Source organism: Tasmannia lanceolata, unplaced genomic scaffold (assembly GCF_043159265.1).
Source record: "Tasmannia lanceolata isolate RefF3 unplaced genomic scaffold, GAP_Taslan_0.1 ptg000186l, whole genome shotgun sequence".
NCBI lineage: Eukaryota > Viridiplantae > Streptophyta > Magnoliopsida > Canellales > Winteraceae > Tasmannia > Tasmannia lanceolata.
The window spans coordinates 22501-32917 of NW_027518862.1; positions in this window are offsets into that span (position 1 = coordinate 22501).

Sequence of the window (10417 nt, forward strand, 5' to 3'; positions counted from 1 at the left end):
GGACATGCGGGGAGATCTGCGAAACGTGCATTACGGGGCACACGCGTACCTACCGGGGCATACCGACCCCTATTGGGGCACACGTGTGCATATCGGGGCATACCGGGCCTATCGGGGCACACGCGTACATACCGGGGCATACCGAGCCCTACTGGGGCACACGTGCGCATATCGGGGCGTACCAAGCCTATCGGGGCATACGCATGTATCCCAAGGCATACCGAGTCTATCCGGGCATACGCGTTCATACCGGGGCGTAACGGGCCTATCGGGGCATACTTGGGCATATCCGGGCAAAAAATGCCCAAAACTTGCGCAACCTTGGCAACCGTGGTCCATTCCTCTCTATATGCCTAGCCTTGCCAACCGTGGTCCATTCCTCACTATATGCCATGGCCTTGTGCCCATGGTCTTCCCAAGACAGCGTCCAAGGCCCCCGGAAGGCCAAGGGAGCCCAACCCAGCAATGCCCTGCTATGGCAAGCCAAGGCCAAGCATTCCGGTGCCTATCCGGGCAAAAATGCAATTCCTCTCTATATGCCTAGCCTTGGCAACCGTGGTCCATTCCCCACCATATGCCATGGCCTTGTGCCCATGGTCTTCCCAAGACAGTGTCCAAGGCGCCCGGAAGGCCAAGGGAGCCCAACCCAGCAATGCCCTGCTTTGGCAAGCCAAGGCCAAGCATTCCGGTGCCTAACCTTGGCAACCGTGGTCCTTTCCTCACCATATGCCATGGCCTTGTGCCCATGGTCTTCGCAAGACATCGTCCAAGGCGCCCAAAAGGCCAAGGGAGCCCAACCCAGCAATGCCTTGCTAGGACAAGCCAAGGCCAAGCATTCCGGTGCCTATCCGGGCAAAAACGCCCAAAGCATGCCCATTCCTTAGCCTATCCAGGCAAAAACGCCCAAAATCTGCACATTCTAGTGCCTATCCGGGCAAAAACGCCCACCAGCATGCCACCCTCCTATAGGGTTTGCGCAACCAACCAGCCTAACCACCAGTGGCAACCAAAGGTGCTGTTAGCGACGACTTCTGAAGACGCAACGAGACGCGACGTGTTTGCGCCCAGACGCGACGAGACGATGCGGGATCTGCGCCCAAGAATGCCTAGACCCGTCGACTTGATGCGGGATCAGCTCGCCCAAGCATGCCTAGTGTGCAAGGCCTGTGTGCAAGGCTAGTGTCCAAGGCTAGTGTGCAAGGCTCATGTGGAACGCTAGTGCGCAAGGCTAGTGCCCAAGGCTTGTGTGCCAGGCCCGTGTGCAAGGCTAGTGTCCAGGGCTTGTGTGCATTGCTTGAGTGCAAGGCTTGTGTGCATTGCTCGAGTGCATGGCTTGTGTGCAAGGGTTGTGCGCAAGGCTAGTGTGCGGGGCTTGTGCGCATGGCTAATGTGCACGGCTTGTGTGCATGGCTACCGTGCAAGGCTAGTTTGCATGGCTAGGGTGCAAGGCTCGCATGCGAGGCTAGTGTGCAAGGCTGCGTGCAAGGGAAGCGTGCAGGGCGAGTGTGCGAGGCCACTGTGCACGGCGCCAGCACTAGCGAGCCATCATCCGCGTTGCCATGGCTCGCTTGGCCTTGGCTTGCCAGGCCCCGACACGAGCAATCGCGCATTTTCTTTGCAACCGACCATCAATGCCGCCCAACGGGGCCAGCACGAGCAGTCATCCGCGGTCCCCTGGCCCTGCGCACGTTTGTCTTTGAAACCGAGCATCAATGCCACAGAAAGTGCCGGGGCGCCAGCTGGAGCCATCATCCGACGTGCCATGGCTCGCTTGGCCTTGGCTTGCCGGGCCCCGACACGAGCAATCGCGCATTTTCTTTGCAACCGACCATCAATGCTGCCCAACGGGGCCAGCACGAGCAGTCATCCGCGGTCCCCTGGCCCTGCGCACGTTTGTCTTTGAAACCGAGCATCAATGCCACAGAAAGTGCCGGGGCGCCAGCTGGAGCCATCATCCGACGTGCCATGGCTCTGGTCCCATGGTCTTCGCAACCGAGCATTCGTGACACCCGCGGGGCCAGGACACCAACCCTTCCGACACGAGCATTCGCGCATGTTCTTTGGCCACACAACGGCGCCAGCACGAGCAAAATCATCCGCGGTGCGGTGGCCTTGCACGGCCTTTTGTCTTTGGAACCAACCATCAGTGCCACGGGAAGTGCCGGAGTCCCGGCATCCGCGGTGCCAAGTCATTGCGCCCTTGGTCTCTGCAGCGGGGCATGCCGGGCACTCCCAACCATTGCAAGCAAGCAAGCAAGCAAGAAAGAAAGTAAGTAAGTAAGTAAGTATTACATATAGGGGCGGGACATGCGGGGAGATCTGCGAAACGTGCATTACGGGGCACACGCGTACCTACCGGGGCATACCGACCCCTATTGGGGCACACGTGTGCATATCGGGGCATACCGGGCCTATCGGGGCACACGCGTACATACCGGGGCATACCGAGCCCTACTGGGGCACACGTGCGCATATCGGGGCATACGCATGTATCCCAAGGCATACCGAGTCTATCCGGGCATACGCGTTCATACCGGGGCGTAACGGGCCTATCGGGGCATACTTGGGCATATCCGGGCAAAAAATGCCCAAAACTTGCGCAACCTTGGCAACCGTGGTCCATTCCTCTCTATATGCCTAGCCTTGCCAACTGTGGTCCATTCCTCACTATATGCCATGGCCTTGTGCCCATGGTCTTCCCAAGACAGCGTCCAAGGCCCCCGGAAGGCCAAGGGAGCCCAACCCAGCAATGCCCTGCTATGGCAAGCCAAGGCCAAGCATTCCGGTGCCTATCCGGGCAAAAATGCAATTCCTCTCTATATGCCTAGCCTTGGCAACCGTGGTCCATTCCCCACCATATGCCATGGCCTTGTGCCCATGGTCTTCCCAAGACAGTGTCCAAGGCGCCCGGAAGGCCAAGGGAGCCCAACCCAGCAATGCCCTGCTTTGGCATGCCAAGGCCAAGCATTCCGGTGCCTAACCTTGGCAACCGTGGTCCTTTCCTCACCATATGCCATGGCCTTGTGCCCATGGTCTTCGCAAGACATCGTCCAAGGCGCCCAAAAGGCCAAGGGAGCCCAACCCAGCAATGCCTTGCTAGGACAAGCCAAGGCCAAGCATTCCGGTGCCTATCCGGGCAAAAACGCCCAAAGCATGCCCATTCCTTAGCCTATCCAGGCAAAAACGCCCAAAATCTGCACATTCTAGTGCCTATCCGGGCAAAAACGCCCACCAGCATGCCACCCTCCTATAGGGTTTGCGCAACCAACCAGCCTAACCACCAGTGGCAACCAAAGGTGCTGTTAGCGACGACTTCTGAAGACGCAACGAGACGCGACGTGTTTGCGCCCAGACGCGACGAGACGATGCGGGATCTGCGCCCAAGAATGCCTAGACCCGTCGACTTGATGCGGGATCAGCTCGCCCAAGCATGCCTAGTGTGCAAGGCCTGTGTGCAAGGCTAGTGTCCAAGGCTAGTGTGCAAGGCTCATGTGGAACGCTAGTGCGCAAGGCTAGTGCCCAAGGCTTGTGTGCCAGGCCCGTGTGCAAGGCTAGTGTCCAGGGCTTGTGTGCATTGCTTGAGTGCAAGGCTTGTGTGCATTGCTCGAGTGCATGGCTTGTGTGCAAGGGTTGTGCGCAAGGCTAGTGTGCGGGGCTTGTGCGCATGGCTAATGTGCACGGCTTGTGTGCATGGCTACCGTGCAAGGCTAGTTTGCATGGCTAGGGTGCAAGGCTCGCATGCGAGGCTAGTGTGCAAGGCTGCGTGCAAGGGAAGCGTGCAGGGCGAGTGTGCGAGGCCACTGTGCACGGCGCCAGCACTAGCGAGCCATCATCCGCGTTGCCATGGCTCGCTTGGCCTTGGCTTGCCAGGCCCCGACACGAGCAATCGCGCATTTTCTTTGCAACCGACCATCAATGCCGCCCAACGGGGCCAGCACGAGCAGTCATCCGCGGTCCCCTGGCCCTGCGCACGTTTGTCTTTGAAACCGAGCATCAATGCCACAGAAAGTGCCGGGGCGCCAGCTGGAGCCATCATCCGACGTGCCATGGCTCGCTTGGCCTTGGCTTGCCGGGCCCCGACACGAGCAATCGCGCATTTTCTTTGCAACCGACCATCAATGCCGCCCAACGGGGCCAGCACGAGCAGTCATCCGCGGTCCCCTGGCACTGCGCACGTTTGTCTTTGAAACCGAGCATCAATGCCACAGAAAGTGCCGGGGCGCCAGCTGGAGCCATCATGCGACGTGCCATGGCTCTGGTCCCATGGTCTTCGCAACCGAGCATTCGTGACACCCGCGGGGCCAGGACACCAACCCTTCCGACACGAGCATTCGCGCATGTTCTTTGGCCACACAACGGCGCCAGCACGAGCAAAATCATCCGCGGTGCGGTGGCCTTGCACGGCCTTTTGTCTTTGGAACCAACCATCAGTGCCACGGGAAGTGCCGGAGTCCCGGCATCCGCGGTGCCAAGTCATTGCGCCCTTGGTCTCTGCAGCGGGGCATGCCGGGCACTCCCAACCATTGCAAGCAAGCAAGCAAGCAAGAAAGAAAGTAAGTAAGTAAGTAAGTATTACATATAGGGGCGGGACATGCGGGGAGATCTGCGAAACGTGCATTACGGGGCACACGCGTACCTACCGGGGCATACCGACCCCTATTGGGGCACACGTGTGCATATCGGGGCATACCGGGCCTATCGGGGCACACGCGTACATACCGGGGCATACCGAGCCCTACTGGGGCACACGTGCGCATATCGGGGCATACGCATGTATCCCAAGGCATACCGAGTCTATCCGGGCATACGCGTTCATACCGGGGCGTAACGGGCCTATCGGGGCATACTTGGGCATATCCGGGCAAAAAATGCCCAAAACTTGCGCAACCTTGGCAACCGTGGTCCATTCCTCTCTATATGCCTAGCCTTGCCAACCGTGGTCCATTCCTCACTATATGCCATGGCCTTGTGCCCATGGTCTTCCCAAGACAGCGTCCAAGGCCCCCGGAAGGCCAAGGGAGCCCAACCCAGCAATGCCCTGCTATGGCAAGCCAAGGCCAAGCATTCCGGTGCCTATCCGGGCAAAAATGCAATTCCTCTCTATATGCCTAGCCTTGGCAACCGTGGTCCATTCCCCACCATATGCCATGGCCTTGTGCCCATGGTCTTCCCAAGACAGTGTCCAAGGCGCCCGGAAGGCCAAGGGAGCCCAACCCAGCAATGCCCTGCTTTGGCAAGCCAAGGCCAAGCATTCCGGTGCCTAACCTTGGCAACCGTGGTCCTTTCCTCACCATATGCCATGGCCTTGTGCCCATGGTCTTCGCAAGACATCGTCCAAGGCGCCCAAAAGGCCAAGGGAGCCCAACCCAGCAATGCCTTGCTAGGACAAGCCAAGGCCAAGCATTCCGGTGCCTATCCGGGCAAAAACGCCCAAAGCATGCCCATTCCTTAGCCTATCCAGGCAAAAACGCCCAAAATCTGCACATTCTAGTGCCTATCCGGGCAAAAACGCCCACCAGCATGCCACCCTCCTATAGGGTTTGCGCAACCAACCAGCCTAACCACCAGTGGCAACCAAAGGTGCTGTTAGCGACGACTTCTGAAGACGCAACGAGACGCGACGTGTTTGCGCCCAGACGCGACGAGACGATGCGGGATCTGCGCCCAAGAATGCCTAGACCCGTCGACTTGATGCGGGATCAGCTCGCCCAAGCATGCCTAGTGTGCAAGGCCTGTGTGCAAGGCTAGTGTCCAAGGCTAGTGTGCAAGGCTCATGTGGAACGCTAGTGCGCAAGGCTAGTGCCCAAGGCTTGTGTGCCAGGCCCGTGTGCAAGGCTAGTGTCCAGGGCTTGTGTGCATTGCTTGAGTGCAAGGCTTGTGTGCATTGCTCGAGTGCATGGCTTGTGTGCAAGGGTTGTGCGCAAGGCTAGTGTGCGGGGCTTGTGCGCATGGCTAATGTGCACGGCTTGTGTGCATGGCTACCGTGCAAGGCTAGTTTGCATGGCTAGGGTGCAAGGCTCGCATGCGAGGCTAGTGTGCAAGGCTGCGTGCAAGGGAAGCGTGCAGGGCGAGTGTGCGAGGCCACTGTGCACGGCGCCAGCACTAGCGAGCCATCATCCGCGTTGCCATGGCTCGCTTGGCCTTGGCTTGCCAGGCCCCGACACGAGCAATCGCGCATTTTCTTTGCAACCGACCATCAATGCCGCCCAACGGGGCCAGCACGAGCAGTCATCCGCGGTCCCCTGGCCCTGCGCACGTTTGTCTTTGAAACCGAGCATCAATGCCACAGAAAGTGCCGGGGCGCCAGCTGGAGCCATCATCCGACGTGCCATGGCTCGCTTGGCCTTGGCTTGCCGGGCCCCGACACGAGCAATCGCGCATTTTCTTTGCAACCGACCATCAATGCTGCCCAACGGGGCCAGCACGAGCAGTCATCCGCGGTCCCCTGGCCCTGCGCACGTTTGTCTTTGAAACCGAGCATCAATGCCACAGAAAGTGCCGGGGCGCCAGCTGGAGCCATCATCCGACGTGCCATGGCTCTGGTCCCATGGTCTTCGCAACCGAGCATTCGTGACACCCGCGGGGCCAGGACACCAACCCTTCCGACACGAGCATTCGCGCATGTTCTTTGGCCACACAACGGCGCCAGCACGAGCAAAATCATCTGCGGTGCGGTGGCCTTGCACGGCCTTTTGTCTTTGGAACCAACCATCAGTGCCACGGGAAGTGCCGGAGTCCCGGCATCCGCGGTGCCAAGTCATTGCGCCCTTGGTCTCTGCAGCGGGGCATGCCGGGCACTCCCAACCATTGCAAGCAAGCAAGCAAGCAAGAAAGAAAGTAAGTAAGTAAGTAAGTATTACATATAGGGGCGGGACATGCGGGGAGATCTGCGAAACGTGCATTACGGGGCACACGCGTACCTACCGGGGCATACCGACCCCTATTGGGGCACACGTGTGCATATCGGGGCATACCGGGCCTATCGGGGCACACGCGTACATACCGGGGCATACCGAGCCCTACTGGGGCACACGTGCGCATATCGGGGCGTACCAAGCCTATCGGGGCATACGCATGTATCCCAAGGCATACCGAGTCTATCCGGGCATACGCGTTCATACCGGGGCGTAACGGGCCTATCGGGGCATACTTGGGCATATCCGGGCAAAAAATGCCCAAAACTTGCGCAACCTTGGCAACCGTGGTCCATTCCTCTCTATATGCCTAGCCTTGCCAACCGTGGTCCATTCCTCACTATATGCCATGGCCTTGTGCCCATGGTCTTCCCAAGACAGCGTCCAAGGCCCCCGGAAGGCCAAGGGAGCCCAACCCAGCAATGCCCTGCTATGGCAAGCCAAGGCCAAGCATTCCGGTGCCTATCCGGGCAAAAATGCAATTCCTCTCTATATGCCTAGCCTTGGCAACCGTGGTCCATTCCCCACCATATGCCATGGCCTTGTGCCCATGGTCTTCCCAAGACAGTGTCCAAGGCGCCCGGAAGGCCAAGGGAGCCCAACCCAGCAATGCCCTGCTTTGGCAAGCCAAGGCCAAGCATTCCGGTGCCTAACCTTGGCAACCGTGGTCCTTTCCTCACCATATGCCATGGCCTTGTGCCCATGGTCTTCGCAAGACATCGTCCAAGGCGCCCAAAAGGCCAAGGGAGCCCAACCCAGCAATGCCTTGCTAGGACAAGCCAAGGCCAAGCATTCCGGTGCCTATCCGGGCAAAAACGCCCAAAGCATGCCCATTCCTTAGCCTATCCAGGCAAAAACGCCCAAAATCTGCACATTCTAGTGCCTATCCGGGCAAAAACGCCCACCAGCATGCCACCCTCCTATAGGGTTTGCGCAACCAACCAGCCTAACCACCAGTGGCAACCAAAGGTGCTGTTAGCGACGACTTCTGAAGACGCAACGAGACGCGACGTGTTTGCGCCCAGACGCGACGAGACGATGCGGGATCTGCGCCCAAGAATGCCTAGACCCGTCGACTTGATGCGGGATCAGCTCGCCCAAGCATGCCTAGTGTGCAAGGCCTGTGTGCAAGGCTAGTGTCCAAGGCTAGTGTGCAAGGCTCATGTGGAACGCTAGTGCGCAAGGCTAGTGCCCAAGGCTTGTGTGCCAGGCCCGTGTGCAAGGCTAGTGTCCAGGGCTTGTGTGCATTGCTTGAGTGCAAGGCTTGTGTGCATTGCTCGAGTGCATGGCTTGTGTGCAAGGGTTGTGCGCAAGGCTAGTGTGCGGGGCTTGTGCGCATGGCTAATGTGCACGGCTTGTGTGCATGGCTACCGTGCAAGGCTAGTTTGCATGGCTAGGGTGCAAGGCTGCGTGCAAGGGAAGCGTGCAGGGCGAGTGTGCGAGGCCACTGTGCACGGCGCCAGCACTAGCGAGCCATCATCCGCGTTGCCATGGCTCGCTTGGCCTTGGCTTGCCAGGCCCCGACACGAGCAATCGCGCATTTTCTTTGCAACCGACCATCAATGCCGCCCAACGGGGCCAGCACGAGCAGTCATCCGCGGTCCCCTGGCCCTGCGCACGTTTGTCTTTGAAACCGAGCATCAATGCCACAGAAAGTGCCGGGGCGCCAGCTGGAGCCATCATCCGACGTGCCATGGCTCGCTTGGCCTTGGCTTGCCGGGCCCCGACACGAGCAATCGCGCATTTTCTTTGCAACCGACCATCAATGCCGCCCAACGGGGCCAGCACGAGCAGTCATCCGCGGTCCCCTGGCCCTGCGCACGTTTGTCTTTGAAACCGAGCATCAATGCCACAGAAAGTGCCGGGGCGCCAGCTGGAGCCATCATCCGACGTGCCATGGCTCTGGTCCCATGGTCTTCGCAACCGAGCATTCGTGACACCCGCGGGGCCAGGACACCAACCCTTCCGACACGAGCATTCGCGCATGTTCTTTGGCCACACAACGGCGCCAGCACGAGCAAAATCATCCGCGGTGCGGTGGCCTTGCACGGCCTTTTGTCTTTGGAACCAACCATCAGTGCCACGGGAAGTGCCGGAGTCCCGGCATCCGCGGTGCCAAGTCATTGCGCCCTTGGTCTCTGCAGCGGGGCATGCCGGGCACTCCCAACCATTGCAAGCAAGCAAGCAAGCAAGAAAGAAAGTAAGTAAGTAAGTAAGTATTACATATAGGGGCGGGACATGCGGGGAGATCTGCGAAACGTGCATTACGGGGCACACGCGTACCTACCGGGGCATACCGACCCCTATTGGGGCACACGTGTGCATATCGGGGCATACCGGGCCTATCGGGGCACACGCGTACATACCGGGGCATACCGAGCCCTACTGGGGCACACGTGCGCATATCGGGGCGTACCAAGCCTATCGGGGCATACGCATGTATCCCAAGGCATACCGAGTCTATCCGGGCATACGCGTTCATACCGGGGCGTAACGGGCCTATCGGGGCATACTTGGGCATATCCGGGCAAAAAATGCCCAAAACTTGCGCAACCTTGGCAACCGTGGTCCATTCCTCTCTATATGCCTAGCCTTGCCAACCGTGGTCCATTCCTCACTATATGCCATGGCCTTGTGCCCATGGTCTTCCCAAGACAGCGTCCAAGGCCCCCGGAAGGCCAAGGGAGCCCAACCCAGCAATGCCCTGCTATGGCAAGCCAAGGCCAAGCATTCCGGTGCCTATCCGGGCAAAAATGCAATTCCTCTCTATATGCCTAGCCTTGGCAACCGTGGTCCATTCCCCACCATATGCCATGGCCTTGTGCCCATGGTCTTCCCAAGACAGTGTCCAAGGCGCCCGGAAGGCCAAGGGAGCCCAACCCAGCAATGCCCTGCTTTGGCAAGCCAAGGCCAAGCATTCCGGTGCCTAACCTTGGCAACCGTGGTCCTTTCCTCACCATATGCCATGGCCTTGTGCCCATGGTCTTCGCAAGACATCGTCCAAGGCGCCCAAAAGGCCAAGGGAGCCCAACCCAGCAATGCCTTGCTAGGACAAGCCAAGGCCAAGCATTCCGGTGCCTATCCGGGCAAAAACGCCCAAAGCATGCCCATTCCTTAGCCTATCCAGGCAAAAACGCCCAAAATCTGCACATTCTAGTGCCTATCCGGGCAAAAACGCCCACCAGCATGCCACCCTCCTATAGGGTTTGCGCAACCAACCAGCCTAACCACCAGTGGCAACCAAAGGTGCTGTTAGCGACGACTTCTGAAGACGCAACGAGACGCGACGTGTTTGCGCCCAGACGCGACGAGACGATGCGGGATCTGCGCCCAAGAATGCCTAGACCCGTCGACTTGATGCGGGATCAGCTCGCCCAAGCATGCCTAGTGTGCAAGGCCTGTGTGCAAGGCTAGTGTCCAAGGCTAGTGTGCAAGGCTCATGTGGAACGCTAGTGCGCAAGGCTAGTGCCCAAGGCTTGTGTGCCAGGCCCGTGTGCAAGGCT